General features: G+C 34.4%; 1 protein-coding gene across 18 annotated transcripts in view; it reads left to right on the top strand.

The window, feature by feature from the left end:
- FOXP2 (forkhead box P2) overlaps nt 1-25394 on the top strand; it is a 405492-nt gene that overhangs the window by 136235 nt on the left and 243863 nt on the right. For 2 of the 18 annotated variants that reach the window (XM_038153671.1, XM_038153676.1), the window contains one exon: nt 717-902. The exons of the other annotated variants lie outside the window; for them this stretch is intronic. The gene's annotated coding sequence lies outside the window, so the exon portion shown is untranslated. The remainder of the gene's footprint in view (nt 1-716; nt 903-25394) is intronic. 18 annotated transcript variants of the gene reach the window in all.

Raw genomic sequence — 25394 nt, 5'->3', positions numbered from 1 at the left:
CAGAATAGATGCGGCTAGTCTAATGTTTGCTACTTCAGAACTTATTGTAGCTGAGTTTGGTTTTGTTAAATTGGTACAAAATCACAGAGTCATAGAACTGTTCAGAGTAGAAGGGACATAAAAATTATCCAGTTCCAATCTCCCTTCCATGGGCAGGGACACCTTCCACTAGACCAGGTTGCTTCAACCCCATCCTGCCTGGCCTCAAACACTTCCAGGGATAGGAAAAGGTTTACATTTTATTGCCATCCAAGTTTTTCACTAATTTTTCATCTGTAAATCAGCCAGATTAATGATAGCTTTTGAGGGTGGACTGAGTAATCTATATTTGATGTGGTAGCATGTTAGGTTGGTTTTGATTAATAAGGAGGTAAAATAGTGTTCTAAGAAAAATGGACTAAAGTTTATTGTCTCTGTAAGAAGCTATTTGTGTCATAATTATTGACAATCATAGTTATTGACAATCATAATTATAGACAAATAAAAGTTAAAAATAATGTTTTTTGCTGCTAGGTAGCTGAGCCAGCTGATATAGTCTCCCAACTGTCTTGTTCTTTCTTTGTTGGTTCTAATCCCAAGGAACAGGGGAGAAAAGTAAGAGTGAGGGGGAAATGTACATAGAAATTAATAATTCTGTAGTATAAAAAGAATCATATGTATATACAGCAGAGAAAGGTGAATGGCTATTAGCCCTCTAATAGAAAATATGTGTTCAGGACAGGAACACAGTGTGAGAGAGGTTCAGGAACCACAAAAGACAGGATGGAACTTGTTAATGGTGTCAGAATGGAAGGAAGAATGACAATAGGCTGCAAGAGCTCTGGTGAATTGGTGTGTAATACATGTCTTCTGTCATTTGTGAATTAAATCAGGAAGCCATCTTATAAAGTCCTGTGAAAACGGTAAGTAAAACCTCTTCTGAACTTTGGGTTCTGTCACATTGTTAGTGATGTTGATGGTTAGATGGCCTTCATTCCTTTCCATTTTATTTGAAAAATAGATATATGTAAATATTTATAGTAATTAAAGTGTAACAGTTGAAGAACAGCATGCAATGATGTCACAAATTATTAAGATTCTTCTGTGGCCTTATTACATACTATTCATATTAATAACATCTATAATAATATAACATGGATAAAGCAAATGCAAGGCAACAATGGATTCGTGAGTTGTAATACCATTGAGGAGGTCCTTAGGAGGCCATAAGCATGAAAGCAAAGCTTGCCTACTTTGTATGGTCACTAGGACATCAAGGTGGAAATGTAGTCACAGAGTTCAGCATTTTGTTTTATTTTGGAACATATATGCCTATGTATTGAATTCCTGTGTTCCTCAGGCAGGTGTTATGTATTTATCTCAGTGTTTCTGTTTCAGAATTTTGGTTTTTTCTTACCTTTTATTTCCTTTTGATTCTGTGTATAAAAACCTCCATTGTAAGTCCTCAGGATGGTACCAGAAGTGCAGTGTTGTCATGTTGTGATACATGAAATGCATGCATAGGTCATGTGATGGTGCTAGCTATGACTAGTATATGTTTAATGAAATTTTACAGCTTCTAATTGACAGCAGATTCATCAGTGAGATGCAATATTGTTTCATCAAGTGGACAGTTTGATGAATGTGATCTCATTCCAAATTTTTATCTGTAACTAAGCATTTTAGAAGAATATGAAACCGTTTAAATTGAATACTAGGGATTTCTTTAGTTGTTTTTTTTCCCTTCCGCCTCCTTTTTTCCTTCCTAATTTCCATTTGTAAAATCTTTAGTGAAAACTTTGTTTACTTACTTAAATATGTGTAGCAACTGTGAAATTTAATTCGTGGTTTCACCATTTCTTTTTATTATTGTATTTTCTATCCTTTATAATGATGTTGTGCTGCTTCTCATACAATTTAATTCTGGATATGAAACCATTCCCCCTATAAAGTGTAAACCATAATTTGTGTTCAGTTGCTTTAGAATTGAATTAGTGAGGCTGTACATCCCTTTTCTGCTGCCATTGAGGATTGTGTAAATTTGTGTATTTGTAACTTTTTATCTCGAGAAACCCATTGATTAACCAGATAAGGTAGATACGAATTTTCTGTTTAGTATGACAGAATAAAAGAGAAAGTTAGGATACATAGCTGACTTACACATTACATTAGTCCAGCATGAATGATTTCCTCAGCAGTCTTCTTATCAACAAATGTTGCAAATGGAGGTGCAGCTTCTGCTCCTTGTTTACCAGAGGTACTGACATAAGGGAGAAAAAAATCCCAAAACACTCCATGCTTGGGAATGTGTTGAATGTCATGGGACTGCCTGTGTGTGGAACAAGATGAACCGAATGAATGAAGGAGTGCTGGTCACCCTTGCAAGCCTGATGCTTGGGATACTTTTCACACTAAGGCTATGTCAGGTATTTCAGGGTGGCAGCTCCTCCATAGCAGTGGTGGCCCAATCTTGATTTCATACTAAACATCAAAATGAATGAAACAAAATGAAAATATTCTATTCTATTCTATTCTATTCTATTCTATTCTATTCTATTCTACTAGTTGTCCTGTAACAAAACCATGCCATCCTTTGAAAGCAGCCTTTCTTCCAATGAATAAATAAGAGGTAAGATAAGTGCACTGGAGTATTCAAAGCATGACTGAATTACTGAAAGGGGAGTTAACCACACCTAAGCTGATGACCACATTCTCATAACACTTGGTGGAAGTATTGTGCTATATTAATCCTTGATAAAACGCCTTCTGAAGTATTGCAGTTAAATTAATTTGGTCTATTGTGTTCTGTTGCTGAACCGACACCAGGCTATAGTTCGAAATCAAAGAAGCAAGCTCTTCTTTATGTTAAGACCTATTTAAGCTTTTCAAACAGAATTAACCAAAAGTTGCTAACAACAGCTAATTACAGTATATTAAAATATGGTATTTCCTTTTTCTTTAAGTACGCTATTTAATAATGCTAATTTTTTAATCTTATTTTTACTATTTGGTGTAGTACTGGGCATATTTTTATCTTCTCTTCTTTTTTGTGTTACAACAGTCTATCAGCTTGAGAATTCTTACTGCTAGACATGAATACTGTACTCCTATGTTTTCCTGGCTTGGCCTTCCCTGCAAAAAGTGCCCTGCTGTGGTATTGTCTATTTCCTAATTTAACATAGACTAGATTGCTATTTGCATAGAATATATTTGCTATTTTTATAGTACTTTCCTAAGGAAACAGAAGTTTTTAAGTTGATACAGTCATACTGTCAGTGCCCCACAATAATTCTTGAAGCTGTTGAACAACTTCATACAAATTTGATGGAGAAGTAGAGGCTTCAAAAACACAAATATCCATAAAACAAATGGACTGTTTAACAAAAACATGCAAAATAGTGCATTTGCTGAGGAAAAAGACTGCAGCATTAAGAATGCCCATGCTGTTATTCATAAAGTTCCATTGCTTACAGAACTACTGAGTTTTGTTGTTATTTTGCTTCCACCCATCATAATTTCATTGTTCATTCATTCCATGTCCAGTTGCTGTTATGGGTGTAGAACTACTTACCACATGTTACTTGAGACTTTTCTATAAAAGCTGCTTCATGTGCAGTTTGGTAGGAATCCCTGCTCCTTCAAATACAGTTTAGTTTGTGTTTTATAATGAGCGACTCCTGTCTTTTTTACTCTGACATTTAATGATTAAAATGTGAGGATGGTTTTTTGGGCTTTTTTTTTTTTTGATTTTTTTTTCCACTTAGGAGAAATGAGAATTAGTAGGAAGATAATTGTGGGCTATTTATGTTTTGAATTTTGACTTCCTTTTACTCTAGAAGAGTAAAATGTTTGTGACAGTAGGTTACATCACGATCATTCCTTGAAGACTACATGCAACAGGGAATATGCCTGAACTTTTAAGGAAGATTTGTATCTATTTACATTTACCTGCCATAATGCTAGATGTGTATGAGACCCTATAAAGGGAAGAATTTGCAAGGAATGGAAATTTGTTCCTTTTTTTAAACATTTTATGAAACATGGTGAAAAGTTACTTGTGGCAGAAACATTTCTTTAAATTGACATTCTGCTTCCCTAAAAAGTTCCTCCAGTTCCTAAAGTGTGCATACCTTGGCCTTATCCCTTTCAGTTTCAGCAACAAAGGGAAAACAGGACAGAGACAACAGTGTCTGCACTAAGTAATACTAAATAAGAGTATTTAAAAAATCAGTTCCTTTTCAAATCTTAGTCTATCCAATGCAGTGATGAAACGTAGGTCCTGGGGAAACAAATACTGTGGTACATGATAGCAAAGAATGGAGGAAAGGTCATGCAGAGGAGGTTGAAATAATGCCACGTGAACAGCTTTACTTCAGGCGTGTTCTGGTTTTGGTTTTTTTTAATGCTTTGCTTTTGCAACTTCAGCATTCTTTTAATGTAGAAGATGAAACAAAAATTGCTTTTAAAAAAGTAATCATAATAGCTATTCCTTTACACAGATTTACTGACCTCATGTTTATCACAGTGTTGTGAAATTCAGGTCTGCTCCTCAGACTTCACTGCTTCATGCAGCTAGTTGAAGCATTTTGCTCTTGTTCATTATGGCACATGAAGAACTAGAAGAAAATGAGACAAACATTGCAGGTAGACCTAATAATTACTTGCTATGAATTATTTAAAAAATTTAAATATAATATATGTATGCATTACATGTCATTCAAAAAGACCCCTAAGCACTTTAAGCTATGTTTAAAAGAAAATTGGTTTTTACACTCACTTAAATGCACCCTCTGCTGGGGTAAAACACAACAGCTGTGAAGTGCAATGTGATCTGTAAGCACAAGTGTTCAGGAATTCTGTTTTATGGTTCATGAGAAATACTGCAGGCAGCCAAAATCCATGTTACTGCAAAATTGGGAATTGATTTATTGTTGATAAAAAGAGGAAAATATCACTGGTAACATCTTGAGTCTGTTCTTCTGTCTACTAGTCAGTTCTTCTACTAGTTCTTCTGTCTTAAAACCTGATGCTACTTGTTTGTCACAGGCTGGAGATACAATTTCCTGTAGTTTAATTTGTCTTTCAGAATTTCCATGTTTGTCAGCCTGTTTTATTTCTCTTAAATGAAGTTGAAAAATAACATCAAGAAACTGCTCGATGTTGTGTTTGTGTTGTTCTTTTGTTGAGCTGTAAATACTTGTTTGCTTTTCACAGAAACTGTATTTGCTGTGGTTGTTCCTACTTTAAAGCAAACAAATTTAAACTTACCTTGAGCTTCTCCTTGCTACTGAGAGTTGTATTAACTTATAAGAGTCTTGCCTTAGGTGGCAATGAGTGACTAATTGTGGGCACCAGCACCAGAGGCTTCTTTGGTGACAGAATGTATTGTGTGTGCTTTCCCATTACATATTAGCAGCTCCCCAGAAACCCTGCTGGCAGCTTAAAGGAATTTTTAAAAATGTGTTTTTTTCTCTTCCTGTTAAAAAAAGGAGTCCAAGTAGAAGAGAGGCAGGTTTTTCAGAACTTAGATTAAGTTCACTGGGAAAAAAGTCTTAGGGTAAGTGTGGAAGCTCTGTTTCAGCCCAAAATGAGTGACTTAGCAATTAAGCTCTTTTTGTTGGGTTTTTGTTTCAGATATCTTGCTTTATTTCTGTCTTTTTTTTATTCCTATCCAGTTTCTAGTAGTAGATACCATTCCAGAAACCAGTGCATCCCACTAAAGGCCGTGTGTCACTTAATCATAATACTTTATCTGAAAGACCTGTGAAATAAAGAGACTTTACAAGCAAATAGAATTTTTACTATATATTCTCTAACCATAAGGGGATTACTTGACCTCCTGTGTCTTTTGCACACATCAAACTCTATACTTAAGCTGTCTTGAAGCTTGAGTTCATCCTCTAGGGATTTTCCTTTTGTCTGTCAGTCTACAGATAGAAAAATATGTCCAGTTATATTTAGCCATATGTTGACCATATCTGTCTTTTGACTGTGAATATTATCAAACATTAAAAAAAAAAAAGTTACACTAACTGTGATAATGACAGTGTTTTGATATTTTATGATGAATAGTTTGTGCAAGTTTCTACATGGCCTGTTACTGAAAATTTATTTAGGTATTCTTTGACCTCATTACAGTCATTACTAAATTTACACTGATTTTCCTCTTTACAGAGCTTTAGAGTTCCCTATGAAAGAGTGTTTCATGGAGACTGATGTTTTGAGCTTCCCTCTTTAGTGAGACATTTCCAGGTCTCATACATCCTGATGTACATTGCTTTGTAACCTCTGACTGGAGATCTTCATGTGCATGTGCATGCTGCTCCCACTCAGGGCCTGTTTCAGCTGTGTCTGCTCAAAAGAACATTTAGCTGTTCCTTCCACTGAACTTGAATGACAACTGCTGAGTAAAGGGCTGGTTTCTAACCACGCCAGTGAGTGATGGCAGTCGTTATTGCCTTTTAATGTAACTCTGTCTGTAAGACAACCTGTGCCTCTCAGGTGATGGAATAGGGTACTGCAGCTATCCGGGCTTTTTTACTTGTTTTTGAACCACCACATCTGGGTTGTTTTTCTTTGCTGACACTACATCTTATTTAATCTGGCATTTTGTTTGGGTTGGAAAGTTAACATGAATAACTGTATTTCTATTTAAGAAAGCCTTGCGCAGAAGCTAAATTTGTTTCTTGTTCAAAAATACCTTGACAAGTAGGGTAACTCTTCTTTTTGGTTTCAGTCTCTTTGTGAATTAAGGAGATGATTTAACCATATGTACAGAACCTAGTAGAAACAGTGCTTTCTAAAATTTTAAAAACTTTAGAGAATATCTAATAATTTTCTTGAGAAGTTCTACATGATATGTTTTGTCCAATAAATTTTGATCCATCCCAGTTCCACAGTTCTATATTGGGGCAACTAAATTAGTAATTTTGGAATTACTTTCAGGTTTTGTGGCTTATTCAAATAGGTGAGTGCTACATAATTAGACAAGTATTAGCTTCTAAGTTAGCTATCTACAAGTCATGATTCCCACACAACAACTTATCTACAGGTCTCAACACTCACGAAAAAATGACTTTTCTGGGTTTTTAAAATTTTGAAATTTTCTATCTCCTCAATTAGAGCTTCCCCATAAAACATTTCATATTCCTTCTGCTGTCTTGACCTTCTACGTAAAGTACTGAATTTTTGCAATAGATAAAATAATACTACAGATAAGAACTGTAATATTGTCTTTTTACACAGGGGGTAATTCAGCCTCTCCCTTAGCTCACAATTGTAGAAATTCTTCCACAGATGTTTGTGTAGAACACTCTCCATCACTGACATTCAGAGTATTCATCTGCAGCATAACTTACCTCAGTCTTAAATGAGCACTTGTTTTTGGCACCACAGGAAATATTGGACCACAAATAAAAAAAAACAAATTCATTTTCTGCTAGCTACAGAAGGGTTACTGGGAAGGGATCTGAAAAGGAAGTTTTGGCTCCCTCTTCCAGATTTCTCAGATATCTCAGCTGATCCACCAGCAAATGCCTCAATAGGTTATGATTCCCTTTACTTATTTCTTAATGTACTTAGAGTGCTATGATTTTATCTGATTTACAGTCTTGTTTCTGGACACCAGTGTGAGTTTCCTGACAGTATTTTGTAAGGTCATGTTGTTAATATTCATCATCTAGTTCATAATCAACATAATAAAACTATATAGTAAGTGTTGATGTAGGTTTATGTGTTTCATCATGACAGGAAATTGTTACTGATTTTTAGAGGAGGACTAAGTCTAAACCCTAACCATAGAAAAAGAGAAGTTTTTACTACACTTAAGGATTATGATTACCAACAAGAAAGAAAAAGGTTTAAGAAGACCTATCCAAGGCATTGAATGCCTTGCTACAGATTGTCTTCACCCTGCCATGAGTTCCAAGTATCACTTGTGCTGGTAACATTCCAGTCAAATTAGTATTCCATCCAGCCTGTAAAGTAGAAATGTCAGGCGGGGAGCAAGGCTGGTTATTGCTGGCACCAATGAAAACATCAAGCAATTGAAGAAGTAACAATAGCTCTCATTTTTTCTTTTTAGTCTGTTCCTCAGAAACTTGCTTGCTGGGTTGCAAACATAAAAATTAAGCTTCCCTGTACTAAAAGTACAATTCAGTATTTACACAGTGGGCCATTGGCCTGTCTTCAACCTGCTAAATGCATTTTTTTTTCAAACAATATATAAAATGTTAGCTGTAAGTAATACACATTAAGCTTAAGTAAGAAAATAACATTGTCTCTCCCATGATTTTCTTACTGCAGTATTTTTCTTGTATGTAATGTTTCCCCTCTTGTATCCTGCTCTCTGTAGGTTCTGTGGGTGGAGGGATTTGCTTTGTTACCTTTTAGCAAAAGCAGTTCTGTTCACCAGCTGTAATGCTGAGCCTTTAAGTGAGTTCTGGATATCAGAAATGTACTTTTATAAAAACTCCTTGTGCTTCTTTCAGACTCAAAACAAATTTGAATGTAACTCGTAAAGGTGGCTTGCGTGCATATATGGTGAGGTCTTGAGTCATATAAAGAAATTGAAACGTTTTTGAATGGGTGTACTTACAAATAAACCCATAAATAGTAATACTTCTCCTGTGGAACTGTAAGCAGTTGAATTTTGTAAGGATTTTTAATCTTGGAGAATTCAATTAGTGTTTCTATAAATTCTGAAACACCATTAAGAAATACCTAGCATCTGTGCTTGCCTTTGAAAGTTACAATTTCTGGGAGTTTTTTATCAGCTTACACCCATGCATCAATGAATTCACTGTAAGGGTTTAGTTTTCTTTAAAAAAGTGCATTTAAAAACCCCACTACTGTAAAGGGTTTAGATTTGGCAGCTGTGAGTCGTACAGTAGAGTGGGATTTCAGATTTAATAGATTACTTGCATTTCTAGATTCCAAGCAGTTGTCAAATGGTTGTCTTGATCTCTGGAAAACAGAAGAGATAAGTGAAATATGTGTGTTTAGTATCAAGTCTGGATTTTCTAGTTTATTCTGACCACTAGGGAGAAAAATGCCTTTATTTCAATATGAAATGGATACAAAAGAAAAAAAAATAACTGTGTGTCTGATTTCATTAAAAATATCTTGTGTAGTAAATACAATACGAGTAGGATTTGGCTTTGATATCGAATGCCTGTGACAATCTCACATGTGAGGGTTTTTTCCAAGATGCCTGCCCAGTACTAATTAAACCCAGGGAATTTAACTTCTGCATGCCTTTGTAAAGATGAAGCTGTTCGGATTAATATCTTGACTGTAAACTGAAAGGAATTTCCTAAGACTGTGTCGGATAATTTGTAAAGTTTTAGTAGAAGCAGCTAAGTACTGTTTATTCTGATCATATGCTTTTTTTTTTTCTTTGCAGATTTAGAAGGTATTTTTAATATTTGATGCATAAAAACACCTAAAATTACCCAGTTACAGCATAACCTATAATAAATTATGCTGCCATTGCATGCTTTTCTAGGAACCCTTATTTGTAACAGATTCACTCCTTGGAAATAAAAGAAGTGAAGTAGCCTGAATAGTATCACATGATGGCACTGTTTCCATTTCCACCTCCAATATTATGAAATAAAGCTATAATAAACTGGTATTAAAATGGTATGTAATTCCAATATACTTTGTATAATTTATGTAAAAGAAAAAATCTAACCACTCTGGTTATTAATGTAGGTATTAAAATGGATGTATAGTTTTCTTAGAAAAGTGTTTTTTAAAACTTCGCGTATTTATAGTATTCCTTATTTTGATTGTAGAACAAGAAGTCTCCACAATATATAATGTTTATGAATGCTAAACTGTTCAAATTCATTTAGCATTGTGTTAGGAAAAAAAACCCCTGTTAATTGTTGTATAAATGGGATGTTTTATTTTTTGTTTTGATTTCACTGTGAAAAGAAAGCTAATGGCTGGCCTTTTTGTATTTAATATAAAGCCTTTTTGTGGTAAATTAGATCATTAATACAGACACATTTTAAAAAAATGCAAATTAGCTTTCCATGAGCAGAAAAGAGCTTAAAGTGTAGTAAGGTCAGAGGCAGGATCAGACATATTTGTAAAATGAATTATATTCAAGTAGGAATATGAGGGAAAATATGAATGTAAAAAAAAGTCAGTGATTTATAGTATATAGATGGTAGATGTCATATTATTTGATTTTAAAATATTCTGACTCAATACCCATAAATGTTCATGTTCTTTTTAGTAATATAAATTAATAATCACTTCTAAATTAATATTTTCTATTTGTAGAATCATCAATATTAATTTTTAGGAAGAGAAAACACATTGCTGATTAAAAAAAAAAAAAAAAAGGTGGTGGGTGTGATTCTACTGTGCTGCAGATTACTTTAGAGTATGATAAATATCCAGTCCCACCATTCTCTCATATGAAATTAGACTGTTCTGTACATTTCTCTATTATGGGGATTGTTGCTAAAACAAAACAAAACAAAAACCCTGCAAGAGGGAGTAAGAGAAATCCCCAGTGGTGATACGGACCTAATAGCTGGGGTTTGGATAAATGCCAGATGGGTGCTTGCACTCCAGGAATGTCCTCTGCGAGTATAAACTTCTGTTCTGGGCACTGTGAGGCTTTTCTGTGTCTTTTTTTGATGTGAAATCAGGGGCAAGCGAAAATGTGAGCTAAAAAAAACACCTGTCATGTCAAATTTCACTTCTATATAGTGAATTATCAAATTAGCTAAATAGTCATAATATATTCTTCTGAACTTCACCAGTAAACTGGTTTAATAATAAGAAAAAATTGTTTCAAAACACCTTAAAAAGATTGTATTTATATATAGTATGTCATAACGTTTAATCACTAAAGAAAATTGCTCCTTCTGCTAAAATCAGTGGTAGAAGCTCCCTGTACCAATCTATTAAAATGTTTTAAATAATTTAATTTCTCTAATTTGTTTGCTTTTGTCAATAAACAATACTTGTATAATTTCAATTTGACATTTTAATTTTTTTCAAGATATTCTTGTTAGAAGTACTGCTTTACAGAAGTGTTTCAGTGTTACACTACCTCTCCTCTCTCTCAGTATCTAATAGTCCACTCCCTTATCTTGTTAGAAAGAGACTAAAATTATTGTTATTTTGAAATTTTTTTGCAAAGTTTTTAAAAATATAGTGATGTAGCTGGACTCACATAATAAATTGCAATAGATAAGAAAAAGCCTTCATTACTCACAGCTGTCTGTTAATTTATGTGTCCCATTTGTTCACGTATGAGGTGAAGAATTCCAGAATACTGAGAGTGAACACTGCTCTGCTCAGTGTCTTTCACCATTCAAATTATGTGCAATTTCACAATGCCAGTGTTACTTCTCAGGACAAATTTCATACAATAGTAATTCTGTGATTATTCATCCAGTTTAATTAATTCAATTAAGTAAGTCTGCTGTCAGGTGTCCTTTTAATAATTGAATCAACATGCAGATACATAATAAGCATAAAAGCATTTCTGTGGCTGCAGTAAATTTAGATCCAAAAGAATCTGTTATTCCACTACATTTGATATAGATTATTCTATAATATTTCAGTAATGGGTTGCACAAAGGCTGCCTTTTAATTCTTTGCTTTCTCAAATGTCTTTATATATAATGGTTTAAAACAGAAGGTGTTCAAAAGAGGGTGACCTTTTTCCATTACCATAGTTCCTGTCATTAATGCATTATAATTTTCTTTAGAAGTCTGGAAAAAATGTGTATATATGCACTCTGTAGCAGGTATGAATCAAAGTGTGTTAGTGAAAGTTAAGAATTGTATGTTATTACTAAAAAAGGAGGGGGAAAAATAAAAGAAAAATGTGAGGAAGTAATTTTATTGTTATTTTTACTCAGAAAGTTTAAACAAACCTTACACTTTATACAAAGCATTTACAGACTTGAGAATTTTGGCATTTGTAATCTGAACGAGCAGCAGTTGACCTACTCAGATACTAAAAATAATATGCCCCTTAACTAAATTTAAAGCAAATAGAATGTTGTATTAGGCTGGATTGTGTATAAAGGCCAATAATATATCCCCATCCTCTGCAATATATTACCATAGATGTTATTTTAATAACATATATATTAAAAAACACGATAAATGATTTACTTGGCGTACTCTCAATGGTGCTTGATGTCATAATTATTGTAAATATTAATTGCTGTGCTAAAAATGTAAGCAGGATGACTTTGTATTAGATGAAAAATGAAAATAGTCTGTGTACGGGTAAATAGATAATCATACAAAAGTAATTGGGGTTTTAAAACCCCAATCTATTCTGCCAGCATGAGCTCGTTTGCATGTTAATCACAGGAGTGATTTCCTACTTCACAAGGAAGTCCACACTCTTTCATAACCACTTTTAATTGCATTTAAAATGTTGCAGGGTTGGGATATTAGAAATGGAGGCGTATCAGTGTCAAATTAATAAAAAAAATGTTTCTGGAAATCTTTATGGGCTACAGATTATAATATTATGGGGTTTTTTTGTTAGAAAATACAAAATGGGTTTTAGGGTATATTTTAAGGGAGGCATGTTAAATGATAAAAACAGATTAATTTGTACTTGTGTTCTTTCTTTAGAAATTTTATAAATGGAAACCTCTTTTTAGCTGGAAAGTATAAAATACATTTTTATTAGTAAATTGCTTTATACATTGACCACTACTCTAATTAATTTCTCATTAGTCAATTAAATAATAAATTAGCAACAAAAATGTGTTTTTATAATAAAGCATAAGGCAGTGTGACATTAGAAAGCTGTATGTAAAATTCCTTTCAGTTATATACAATTTTGCTTGTATTTATATTAAGAGGAATCCAGGTAATTATTTTAATGGAAAATAATTCTACTGCTTTCATAAATAGATTTTTGCTAGTTATTTTGAAATCATATGCTAAGCATAATAGAAACCAAAAAAGCAATTACAGATCAGAACTCATATAATTTATGTATGCTGCATGCTGTCACTTGAGATTGATCCTAGAATAAATTGTGACAACAATTTGTGTATTTGTTATTATTTATCGCTATCTCTGCCTTTAGAATTGGAGATAGGAATAAAAATAGTAGAAAGCTGTTTAAGAGTTCTTTTTTCCCTTTATGTTCAGTGTGGTGCCGTAATAAATGGACAACATTTTAAATGATTTTGTGATATTCATATAAGATTCAACAGAGCTTCCTCTGTAATCTGTAAAAGGCCAATGTCAAAGTAAAGACAAAATGACTTGTTCTCTGAAGACAGGAATGAAGAAATGTAGCTCTCTAATAAAATAGTGTTAAGTTCACAATGGTTACATTGTGATCAGTCTCAAAGATACAAAAAACTAATTTTTAGTCAAGCTGTTAAAAATTATATATTTAAGAAGATGAAAAGTTTGAGGATTAAAGAAAAATCACTCACAATTTTAAAGAGGGTATATTTGCTTTCATCACCAGGTGTTCTTTCTAATATAAATTACCAAGATGATGTTTCCATAACATAGCTTGGGGTGCTCTGGAGATTAAAACTACCAAAACAGACCTATTAAATTTTTCATAGGGAGGGTCCACCAGGGATAATAAGCCAATATTCCTTGTCCCATATTCCAGATGTTTTATGTAATTCTGCATCTTGCTAAACCTAAATTGTAGCTTTTCCAGAAAAAATGTACTATGGAGACCAAGATGAAAGGCAAGAACTGTTGAAATGTTAATTTTACTATCTGCTGTTGAGGTCTGTTACCTTTTTTGTATTTTTTTTCTTACTCCCAGTAGCTCAGTTCTGTTTTATGAATGTTGTGGTATTTCAGTTGTTTGAAGTTTTGAAACTTGGAGCGTGACTTTGACTTGGCAAAACACAGTGCCACATGGTGTGTGACACGCTGATGGATAGTCTTTGATCCATATGATTCACAATCTTTCTACTTTTAACTTGACTCAGGATGAGAAAAATAAAATTTAACGGTAAAAAGAAGTTTTAGGAATATTTTTTTAACATAAACCCAGAAAAATTCTAAATAAAGTAGTTCTATTTAGTAATTATAAATTAATAATGTAATAAACAAAAATATAGTTTGTTGTTTTTTTCATGTAGACTGTGGATCTTTAAAAACAATATTGAGGTTATTGCACAGTTATGGAATATTTCTGCATTGATCTGAAACAGTTAATGCTTTAAAATAAAGTGCTGCTGCACTTCACAGATCAGTTGGCAAATGTGATGAAATAAATACCCATGGCCACTCTTCTGATTCCCCCTCCCTGCTCTCCTGCAGCACTCCAGTGGGAGCTGGCCAGCAGAGAAGTTCATGGGTTGATTCCTGCTGTAGTTTGGAGCAGACATGGATCTGGTCCATGGGAACTGATGTCTGATTGGGTTTTTTTGATCCAACACGAGATACAGGTGGTAGATGGGGATTACACAAGAGGAAAGAGCCAATGCATTGTGAAGGGCAGGTCTTTTTCCTCCCTTCAGGTGGGATGTTCTACGAACAGCAAGAGACATCTGACTGGCCCGTAGGTTTTTTACCACTGATTGATTATTTTCAGCAGAGTTGTTCACATGCATTGTTCTGTGATAGATGTTTCTCACCGCATGACTTCTTATATTAAATGAGTTTTCTAAAACTGTTCTTTTATACTTTATAATTTATTATACTTCAATTTCTGAAAATAAGACTTGTATGGAGGCTTGTGCTATTAAAGGCTAGTGCCCTGATAGAAATATTTAACGAATGCTTGCGATTTTTTTAACATTTGATGTTCCTGGTCCTTAGCAATTCAGTTTTTATCAGTTTTCTCTTTCTCTAAATTTTTTTTATTTTTAATTTTTTAAAAAAATTTGTTGAATTTCCATTCAGCTTTGTCTAGAAGATGGGAAAATATGTAAGCAGATCATACTGTATACCAGGGAAATACAGAAAATTACAGGAGAGAACCTATTTGCTAGAACTTTAAAATTTGTTTCAATTAATTTGACTCACTTTCCTTTGAAAACAAAGGTTTATTTCAAAAATCCACAATATTTTCATCTGTTCAACTTGAAAGTTCATAATCCAGTTCATTTGACTTCCAACCCTTTTAGAAAAAATAAAGGGAGAGTTGTGATTGTCCTCCTGAGTCTAAACTGAGAAACCGGGTAACCTCGGTCTCTGTTCCATATGTTTTTGGAAGAGAAATCGGGGGAAATTTCTTTCTGGCCTATTTCTACATCATAAAGAAGGAAAGAAGTGAAAAGCATAAACTCCCATTATGTAGGTGTTTTTCACCTGTGGGGAGAAAAAAAGTGAGAAAATGTACAATCCGTTCCTGAAGAGATTTCTTCCTTGCCATGTATGGCTGCACTGCCTTCAGGTGTGCTGTACATAATATACATGAGACTCTTTGGAGAACTGCATCAGTTCTAATATAAACACTGAACCTTTCTAAACATTAATTTTGGCCAGGATTTTAAACCAAATGTATTTAAAAAGTCTTTGTAAAAATAGGGATTTTTTAAAGTGATTTCAGTAATCTAATTGTTTTTTTGTGGTTCTGTAACTTTAGAGCAAAAAGGTCTTCCTGTGAAAAATAGAGGCACTTCAATTTTTTTTCTTGTCATCACTTGGGAAACTATTAAATATCTGAAAATGAAATATATTTGATTTTATTCTTGCTCTTACATGCAAAATTAAGATTGCTGTTCTTTTACACACTCAAGATTTTTTTCTTTATATTTTATTTTCTTCTTTTGCAATAGTTGAATTATTAGGGCTGAAAAGTGGGGCAAAATGATCCTTTTATCTTTTAAACATGTAGAGTCAGTGATTGTAACCATTTTCCCTAATCTGTTTCCATAGTTTGTTTCTACTTTTTTCCTAGAGGCAGTATGGTGTGATTGTTCTGCCACAGTTCATATTAGTTATTATGAATTTTGCACAGTTTTCAGATCAAGTCCTTTAATGTCTACTATTAATAAAAGCAGCAGAGTTCCCCAGTTTGAGCAGAAGTTTTATAAGTGTGTGGCAAAATAATGGAGAGCATTTGAGTAGGATGGCTTATAGCTGATGATTTTCATTTAGGACCAATGCCTGAAAAGAATCCCTCCAAATATATTATGTCTACACTTGATACTAGTATCCTTTCTACTTTGTTTTAAAGTAGATCTGTGCTACTCACTGTGGTGAAGATTTCAGAGTCTGAATTTGTAGACTGTATTTCATTTAGGAAGGAAAATATTTCAGAGCTCTTGCATTCCTTACAGAAAACCCAAACTCTGGGACTTTCAATAAAGATATATATGGGAGAATAGCGCAGTGTGAGGAATAAACTTTTGAACATGCTTTAGGTGTTTGGAGGTGCCTGTTTAGAAACAGGACAGCCCGTGGTTGAGCAGCCTGACATTGCATGTCCTGCATGGAGCTTGTGGCCCAGGTCTCTTTGAGCCAGGGCCCGTTTTCCACCCCTGAAAGAAAGTGGCACAGTATCTTCTGTCCTTATCTCTATGCACTGTTTCCCTTCACAAGCTCTACTGACTGTCCAGAGAGGCCTCCACGTGTGCTGTGTGCTGTGTGCTGGGCCAGTCCCTGCTCTGCGCATTCTCCCTGTGCCTAAGCCTTGCCTGGGATGCTGCTTGCTGACATGGCCAGGGTTAAATGGTAATGGGCACTTGCAGCAGGATGCTTGAGCCAGTGCTGCTCTATAATAGAACTCCAGCTTTTGAATCAGATAATACTCCATGGTGGCTTACATCGGGGTTCATTTGTTTCTGTGGAATTGTTGGCTTAGAGTGCCTGAAACAATGTGGCCATTGTCTTGCAGCATGTGGGATTCATGAAAAAAGATGCTGCAGGCTTCAGGTTTACAGCAATAATGATGATGTGGATGACAGCTCCGTGATATCAACCTGGAGCATACCCAGGAACTGGTTGCTTTTTTAAATGTGTCTAAATGTTTTTATGTTTGAAAGCACTGGTTAACATCTTGGCTTCTTGTAGTAGAAAGCCTAGAAATTAATTAAATATACATGAAATTTGATGGCCAGAGAAGGGAGGGTACCAGTTGTTTTCTCATGTGAATGTCTTATGATTTTCATTATGTTAGTTTCATTTTTTTCCTATATTGCTTTATATAGGAATGCTGAAATTTAAGGAAGGGTGAGATAAAAAAAAACTAAAAGGTATAAGCTTGAGATTTATGGGAAGAAATTTTGAAGAATATAAGAGAAAATCAGTCCAAATATCTGACAAGATAAGACAGAGTTGTTCCTGTAAAACCTACTGAAATTTCTCCCAGGGAGCTGATGTTGCAGCAGCTGCTGCTGCTTCTACAGATTTTTCTAAACCACCTAGCCCATGTCCTGCATGTTTGTTTTTGTTTTTTTTTTCCCTACTAAAAATCTTCTAAGGGATCTTTCCTCTTTAATTCTGATAGGAGGAGAGATGTGGAGGTCAGATTCCCCTGATTTGACTTCCTTTGCTTCATCCTTCAAGAGCCCCTGTTCATGAAGAGGTGGTGCCACCTCTCCAACAGCCCATGTTGCCTTGCAGCTCAGAGCACTCTCTTTGGGGTGGGCTGGAAGCAGAAGCACCTGGGGAAGATACAAGTGTTGTGGGACATACTAAGTCCAGTTCTTGCCAAGTTGTTGCATTGACTTTAACTAATGTGGTTATTACTTTTAGGCGTTATTTTTGTCTACACATGTAAGTTGATAAGATCTTCTGTCAATGAAACAAGGTTCATACGTATTCATTTCCTCTTTGAAACAATGTGTGTCTGGCTTTCAGGCATGCTTGCCATAGCATTTAGTTCATGGGTGTTGCAAAGATCAAAGGAGGAAACCAGAACAAGTATCTCATCCCTGTAGGTCCAGAGGTTTTGAGCAATCCTTTTTGTATTTTGAGTTAGATTTTCACAGGTTCATGTACCATATGCAACAGATCATTGCCTTGCTCAACATTCCAATGCTGTAGCTGAGAACAAGTCAAAACAAGGTCTCCTCAGCAGCCATGGTTTTGTAAGTGAAGAACTGTCGTATGCAGAGCCAGCAGAATGTTTGGAAAAATCTAATTGTCTTATTGGGGTATTTGCAGGCTCTTTCAAGCTTTTGGCATGGTTCTCCTGTTCCATGCAAGATAAATGCAGTTATCAGTGCTCCTTGTACTGTTATTACTAAAGAAGAATTTAAGTAGATGTAATTACTGGCTATTGGTTCTTACAAAAAGTTAAAATAATCACTTATTGCCAACTGCTTTGCTGTTGTTTACTTTACATTGAACATTTCTGGACAGATCTTGAGCTTGTATGTTCCCTGATATTTTGTGTGAAAAGCCAGTCTTTTGCTGTCCTGCTTTTTACTGTGTCTTTCTTCTGGTCACTGGCATGCTGTAGTCATTGGAATAGAAATCCAAGTAACAGCTTTGATTATCATGGGTTCTCTTGCACTGTGTGCCGTAGAAAAGCAAAGAAATCCTTGTCTTTCCTTATGATTGACAGTCCTTTGGAACTCCAGCTACCTCATGGCTTTGCAATACGCCAGGGCTCCTGCTAAGTATGAGTGATACCTTAACAAAGGTGTTTGTAGGTACAGGAGATCTCCTTTTCACCATGATGGCACTTCTGTATGTTAATGTGCTGCTGTTTATGTGTGTCTGCCATTTCAAATATTTTGTCCCTTTTCATATCCAATTTACTATCCAGGAACATAGTTAGGGACACTATTGTAAGAGTTATTCCTTCCCTTTGAATCTGAGATGTTAATTTTTCATCTAGTTGAAAAATGTTATGACATGCCACTAAACATTTTTTTTAATCTTTAAGGCTTTTCTGTAAAATTGTAATTTCCAACTTTTCATTATCTGTTTTCAGCGGTTTTTCTGTTTATTACAAATGGCCTTTTTTGGTGTTGGTATTCACATTTATCTCTATAGAACCTTAAGGATCTATTACTTTAGAATACTTTAGGACAAGACTACTACTAACAGAATGTGGGTATATCAATAAAATTCTTTTCCATCTTCTGCTTTCTATCATGTATCATTAGTCTGTTTGTTCATATCTAGTCATGTTCTGAGTAATGTGTCATCATATACATACAATTTTACACAAGTTAAAGATGCTACAAAGGTAATATTGCTGTATAGTAGGAACATAATCATATGCTTAATTCTTCTACATTTTTAAAGTTCAATCTCTCCTTTAACAGAATGGTTTTGTTTATGAAATAGAGAATATGAAAGGTTCTCTGGGATTTTAGACTCTTGGAATATAAACTTGTGTTGTGCATAAGACATGGCATTTTGTGGTGAGATTTTATTCTGTTACACAGAAGATATTAGGGTAAGTGAAGATACCCTGTAAAACAATACCTTCAGTTTCAGTGAAGTATTCCTGGAAGATTTTTGGTTTTCTTATCTGGTCTTCTGATCTTCATTCTCATGTTCAAATAATTATTCTTCCTTACTTAGAAGAGATCACTGCTACAAAATTTTACTATGCCTACTTCTTCTTTTATTATGTATGCTTAAATTTTCAGATTACAATTTTGCAATGTAAATATGATACTTATAGAGGGTAATGCAACAGGCTGCATCTCCTCCTGAGCTTTGTAACACAGACGGGTTCAATTCAGTCAGTAACTGTATTGTCTGATCAGATGTCAAATTCCTGGTGACCAGATACCCACAATGGCTTTAACATCCCTATAAACAGTAGCTGGGGCATGGTGTGTTCCCAGAGCCACCATAAAATAGTTGTGTCTTTGTCTTTAAAGAGAATGGTGACTGTATGATGGAGCTGATTTTGTAATGGAGTTGGAGGAGGCTGTAATACCCAATCCCATTTGGTACAGAGGGGCAGCTATTTTATTCCAACTAAAGCTATTGCTTACAGATTTTTTTCTTCTGGGTGGCAGATTGTGTTAATTAGGGTGACTAGTGAAGATTTAAAGTGCTGCTCTATTTGTAGATATTTTGTAAATAATTTCTGTGCTGGAGAAGGGAGTGCTTTTTGTCATCTGAGCATCTCGGCTCAGTCTGCAGTCATTGGATGTTATGTGATAGTGAAGAACTTTCTGTTTATCACATACTTTTAACCTTCCTTTTGAGAATCTGAATAGAGAAATACGCTGTGAGTTCAACATATAAGAAATGTTTTCAGGTTAGCTGAATTGTCTTTTAAACTATTCCAATTTATGGTCAACATTAGAACTGGTCACGGTGCTCTGCAATGGTTATGTTACCTTGGGATTTAAAAAAGCATAACCTTCCTTTTCTCATTCTTTATGTTGTCAAGGGTCTTTGCCCATTTGACTAGTGTGCCATGGGACTTAACTATGCATCATAACTCCATGTCTGTAATTTTTCTGAGACATCATGTTTCATCCTCTGATTATGGACTTTTTCCTTTGTAGCTAGAAGTGCATCTTTACACATGTGGTGATATGAAAAGTATTCCTTTTAATTCCTTTCAATTCCTTTTAAATGTTTAAGTAAATCATTTCCAGAGATTCAGATCATTTCATTCTAGTAGCTGGCTCTCCTCATTATCATTTGCTGTGTTGTCAGCAAACGTCATCAGTAATGAATTTGCAATTTCTTGAAGGTCATTGATAAAAGAATGGAACAGTGTGGGACCAGTAACCTATCACGGTAGATCGCTCTTACAAACGCCCTTAATATAATTCCCTGTTTGCAATTACATTCTGAGACTTACTGATTTGTCTGTTTCTAATCCATTCTAATCCATAACATATTTTTGATGTTAATTTTGTATCATTCTTGCTTTGAAGTCCTGGAGTGGTGCTCAGCAAGCTAACATGCAGAAAGTATTTTTCACTGAAGTCAAGTGGGATGGTTTGCTTAAAACCAGGTATAAGTAAAAGGTGGCCATAGAGGCCTGAATATTTTGTTTGAACATACAGTGATGAAATTTATTAATACAAGCAAAGTTACTCTAAAAATTTCTAACTTCTGTATTTAAGAACGTAATACTGCATTGCTATAAAATACAAAAAAAAATTGAGACAGTCTGTATTTATAGAATTTTTAAAATTATTTTCTTTTATATCCTTTTCTAAATTAAAAATAATGTATTTTCTAGCTTGAAGTTACTTGTAGAATATTTTGATTTGAGATGACCTGAAAATTTTAAATACATTTGGCATATTTGCTATATTATTTAATAATATTTCGGTAAAGTCCAGGTTCTGTGGTTTCTGTAGTTTTCTTTTATAATTATTATTTTTATTTCTATTATTTAATAACATTTACTTATTAATATATATATAATATATATATAGTGTAAGATTACTAGTTCAGGAATTGGACTCCATGATCCTTATTGGTCCCTTCCAACTTGATTCCCTCCCTTCTGTGATTCTGTTGCTTTATAATATAGTTTGATTAAGGTTTTTTTGGTGGTTTGGTAGTGGGGATTTTTGGTTGGTTGGTTTTTTTGGTGGTGTGTGGGTTTGATCGGATTTTATTTTTAGCAAATAGTTTGTAACTATGAAAACTTGTGGCAAAATACATGACTGGAAAATGTGCAGAATTTTGTTTCTTGGTATATGTGGTATTTATGACTCCTGGTATGGTTTTGCATCGGGACTGATATAGGATTAATAAGAAAGCTGCTCTATTCTTAGCTCATATTTAATTCTCTGTATTGAGCTGTGGTGCTATGGATTATTTCAGCTCCGTGTAGTGTTTCAAATGTAAGCTCGAGTTTATTGCCAGGTGGCAGGAATGAGGCATATAAACATTTTATAGACAACAGATGCAGATAAATGGAGGAATTTATCTTGTGCATGGTATACTTGTTTGGCTAAGAGATACAGCCCTTAATAATTCCTCTATGCTGACTGATATTGGACAATTAAAAGCATATAAATTACTACAAGAGTAATTACTGCAAAGAGAGAACGATCATAACGTTCTATGCATAAAAGCTTCTTCTCAAAATTGTTGCAGTGAATTTTTTTCTTCTACATTTTAGAAGAAAAGCATTGAAGAATGATGAGTAGCAGGAAAAAGCCTCTAAGGTTTCCTGGTCTCCAATTACTAAATTACAGCTAGTCCTTTTTATTTATCCTTATTTTAAAGGGTTATCGCAATTGCATGAGATTTTCAGAATGCTGTTGTGTTAGGAGCTAAATAAATATGTAATAGAAATGCAAATATGGTTGGCCATTTGTTACAAATATATCCTCATTAGCTGTTGAGGGTAAGATAGAAGCTATAATCTATTTTGCTTGGATATACTTTTCCCCTGGATAAAACAAACGTGCTATAGTCCTTAGAGTTATAAAGTAGTTGTGCAGAGCCTGATACTTAGCTCAGTTACAGCTATCATATTCAGGCCACTAAAGTCCACAGAGTTGTATCAGAGTCTGTGAGAAGAGAATCAACTCCATACTGTATCTTGACTGTATTGTCTGGCGTTTATTCCTGCCACTGAGGCTTTTCTTAGTTAAAGAAAGCTTTTAGATTGAGCTTTTAGATTGAGGCAAACAGGTGGATATCACTTGAGAAAGATAGAAGTGAAATAATTTATTCCGATAAAATTTACTGAAATAAAATGCCACGATATACATTACAAAGTTGTGGTCATTCTTTAAATGAATAGTACTAGTAATAGAGCTTAAAAATTCCACCTTAGTATACATTTTCTATGTAAGTGGGCTTAATATATTTTTGCAACTACATTGCCGCACTGTTTTGTTTTTTTTTAAATTTCTGTGAAAACAAACTGAAGTGAAATTCAATAAACCTCAGCCCTGAAATTATTTTTAAACAAAGTTTTGCTGGTGACAGCTTATTTTCTTAAGTAAACAGATTCCATATGTGGTATTAAGTAAATAATTTTGTGATTTGATAGTGGTGTGTTAGGGTGAGACATCCTGTAACGTAGCTATGTCTGAAGTTATTTACTGTTTTTCCTCTGCCAAATTGTGATTGTTTAGTCTGCTAACACTTGTACTGAAGTTTTTTCTGGGTAGTGGTTAGCAGTTGTTTTCAAAGCAAATGTTAAATCTAAGAAGACATTCCTTTAGAAAAAATCCTGTTCTGGCAGAGGAACTTGATTTGTGTTCTTATTCAGTGTTCCTTTGCTGGTTTTAGTGTGGCTGTTGAAATCTATACCTTATATGATCTCATTGTACTGCCTGCATTTCATTAATGAGTGACTCTGTTTAGGGCTTGGGGAGTGAAATATTTTTCATATGACACTACCCAACATGAATGCAGTGCACCAGCTGCAAAAACCACAGACCATCTGATTTTGTGGTTTTTGAGGGTGTAAAAAGTTCAATTGCTTATAGTACAGCTTATATCTGTATATTATACCAGATGGAAACGGAACTACTGTAGACATGGAAGGAAAAAGAGAAAACCAAGTTCTTTAGCCATGGTTCAAGTGAAGATAAAAAAATACATATCTTGCAGCATGGAGAAATGCTTTTACTATGGAGCATTAAATTATTTTTGCATAATAGAATAACATGAATTAAAATTTTGCCACAAAATAGTATTTTTAAAGATGACACATATGTAAAGGGCTTCATCAAGATAACGTTACTGATACTTTAATGCATTTACTTTTCTCTGTCGATATTCTTTGTTTAATTTCCTTGTCTCGAAGAGAGAAAACAGTCTGTTAGAGCCTGGGTGGGCATTATCCTGATTATCCGGAGTGTAAGCTAAAAATATTCAAGAAATTCTATTTCAGCCATAACTTGGGAAGATTTAAACTAGTTTTGAATTTAAAAAGTCCAAACATAACAATCATGCCAGTTGTCGGTGTTTTGGGGTTCTTCCTTCAGTAGAATCAAAGTATAAGCAACTACCTATGATCTGTGGAGTAATATGTTAGACACATTTGCAAATAAAAGTTGCTCTTTTATGTGGCCAATTATAAGAAATGGAATGAAGTTTAAAGGGGTTTACCAGTCTTAAATTCTGGGAAAATTTTTCTGCGTGTTCTTTAATATAGTGGAGTTTATCCTCAGTAGAGCAGGTTGCAAAAATGAATTCTTTGTTTTTACTTAACACCATAACAAACATAAACACCAGTGTTCTGGTTAGGAATTGATCAGGTGGCAGTGAATATAGAACTGTTTCATGTTACAGATGAGATTTGCATAGGTGTTACGTTCAGGGTAACCAGAGGTGTGTGTCTTTTCTGTGATAGATCTGCCTGAGATTTCAGAAGGGGAAAAGTTAAGAGGCATTTGAGTATTTTGAATGAGAAAGAACCAGTCTGTGTGCATACACACGCAATGTCTGAGCAATTTTGAGATGCATTTTGGACTCTTCTCTGAAAGCAACCGAGAAGTCAGCACTGTCAGCAAACTGCAACCTGTTGATGAAAAGCACACAGCCTTCCCCAACTGCTGCTGTTTGGTTCATTCAGTCAAGTAACACATTAAATGTCATAATTTATATCTTGAACTAGAGAATACTAAATAAAAGTTCCAAACAGCAAAAATAATAGCAAGCAGCACATAACCATGTCCTAATATGAATTTTATTTGAACAGATTTGTCCAAAGCTGAAGAGTTTTGTAAAATATCATTCGTTTCTGTGAATAAAGCACGAACACAAAGTAATGCTAAATTTGTTGTACACTTTGTTCACTGTGACTTGTCCTCCCAGCTCTACATATAGGTTCTGCCATCACAGAAAAAATGCTTTTTTGTTGGCAATAAGCCTCAATGACAGATTTCTCTGAATCACTGTTGAATGCCACTTACGTGCTAGTGATGTAGCAGCTATTCTCAGTGTGGTTATAAAAACTATGACTGAGAATTGATTCCACCCATAATGAGGATCAGATGTAAGAGTACCTGTATGAGTTTTATAGCAATACATTTTGCCCATGGAGAAAGGAAAAAAAAAACCCAGAAAATAAAGCCTTTAGCTCTTTTGGTGACATGTAAAAATTTTGTTATATTTAAATAGTTTAATGAAATTGCGAGTTGTTCACCTCAAATGTGGCTTTGGTTTTTTTGTGGGGTTTTTTTATTATTTTTATTTTGAGGGCTTTTAAACATACACTTTTTATTCTTTTTATATAATTTTTGAGCTCTGAACCTTTCAGATTTTATGCTTTTGATTTGTACCCATGAGAACTGGAAAGTTATAAAAAATGGTAATTATTGTAAAATTTCTAGATCCCAGCAGTTGAAGCTTTAGGAGAAAACACCAAACATTATGAGATTTCAAAAAAAGCTCTAAGTATCATCACCAAAGTTATGCTATGAAAGGAAAAATCAGTTTATAGTCACAAATGGGTGATATGGTGTGACTATTGAAATTGATTTGAGCCTTTTGCCACTGAGATCACTGAAGGCTGAATTTTATTGTCTTAATCCTTTCCCTGTCATATCTAGGGTTAATCTGCTTGTTCCATGTCTCTG

The sequence above is a fragment of the Motacilla alba genome, chromosome 1A (assembly GCF_015832195.1).
Source record: "Motacilla alba alba isolate MOTALB_02 chromosome 1A, Motacilla_alba_V1.0_pri, whole genome shotgun sequence".
Taxonomy (NCBI): domain Eukaryota; kingdom Metazoa; phylum Chordata; class Aves; order Passeriformes; family Motacillidae; genus Motacilla; species Motacilla alba.
The sequence above is the reverse complement of the archived record's forward strand: the minus strand, read 5'-3'. Positions and strand labels throughout refer to the sequence as shown.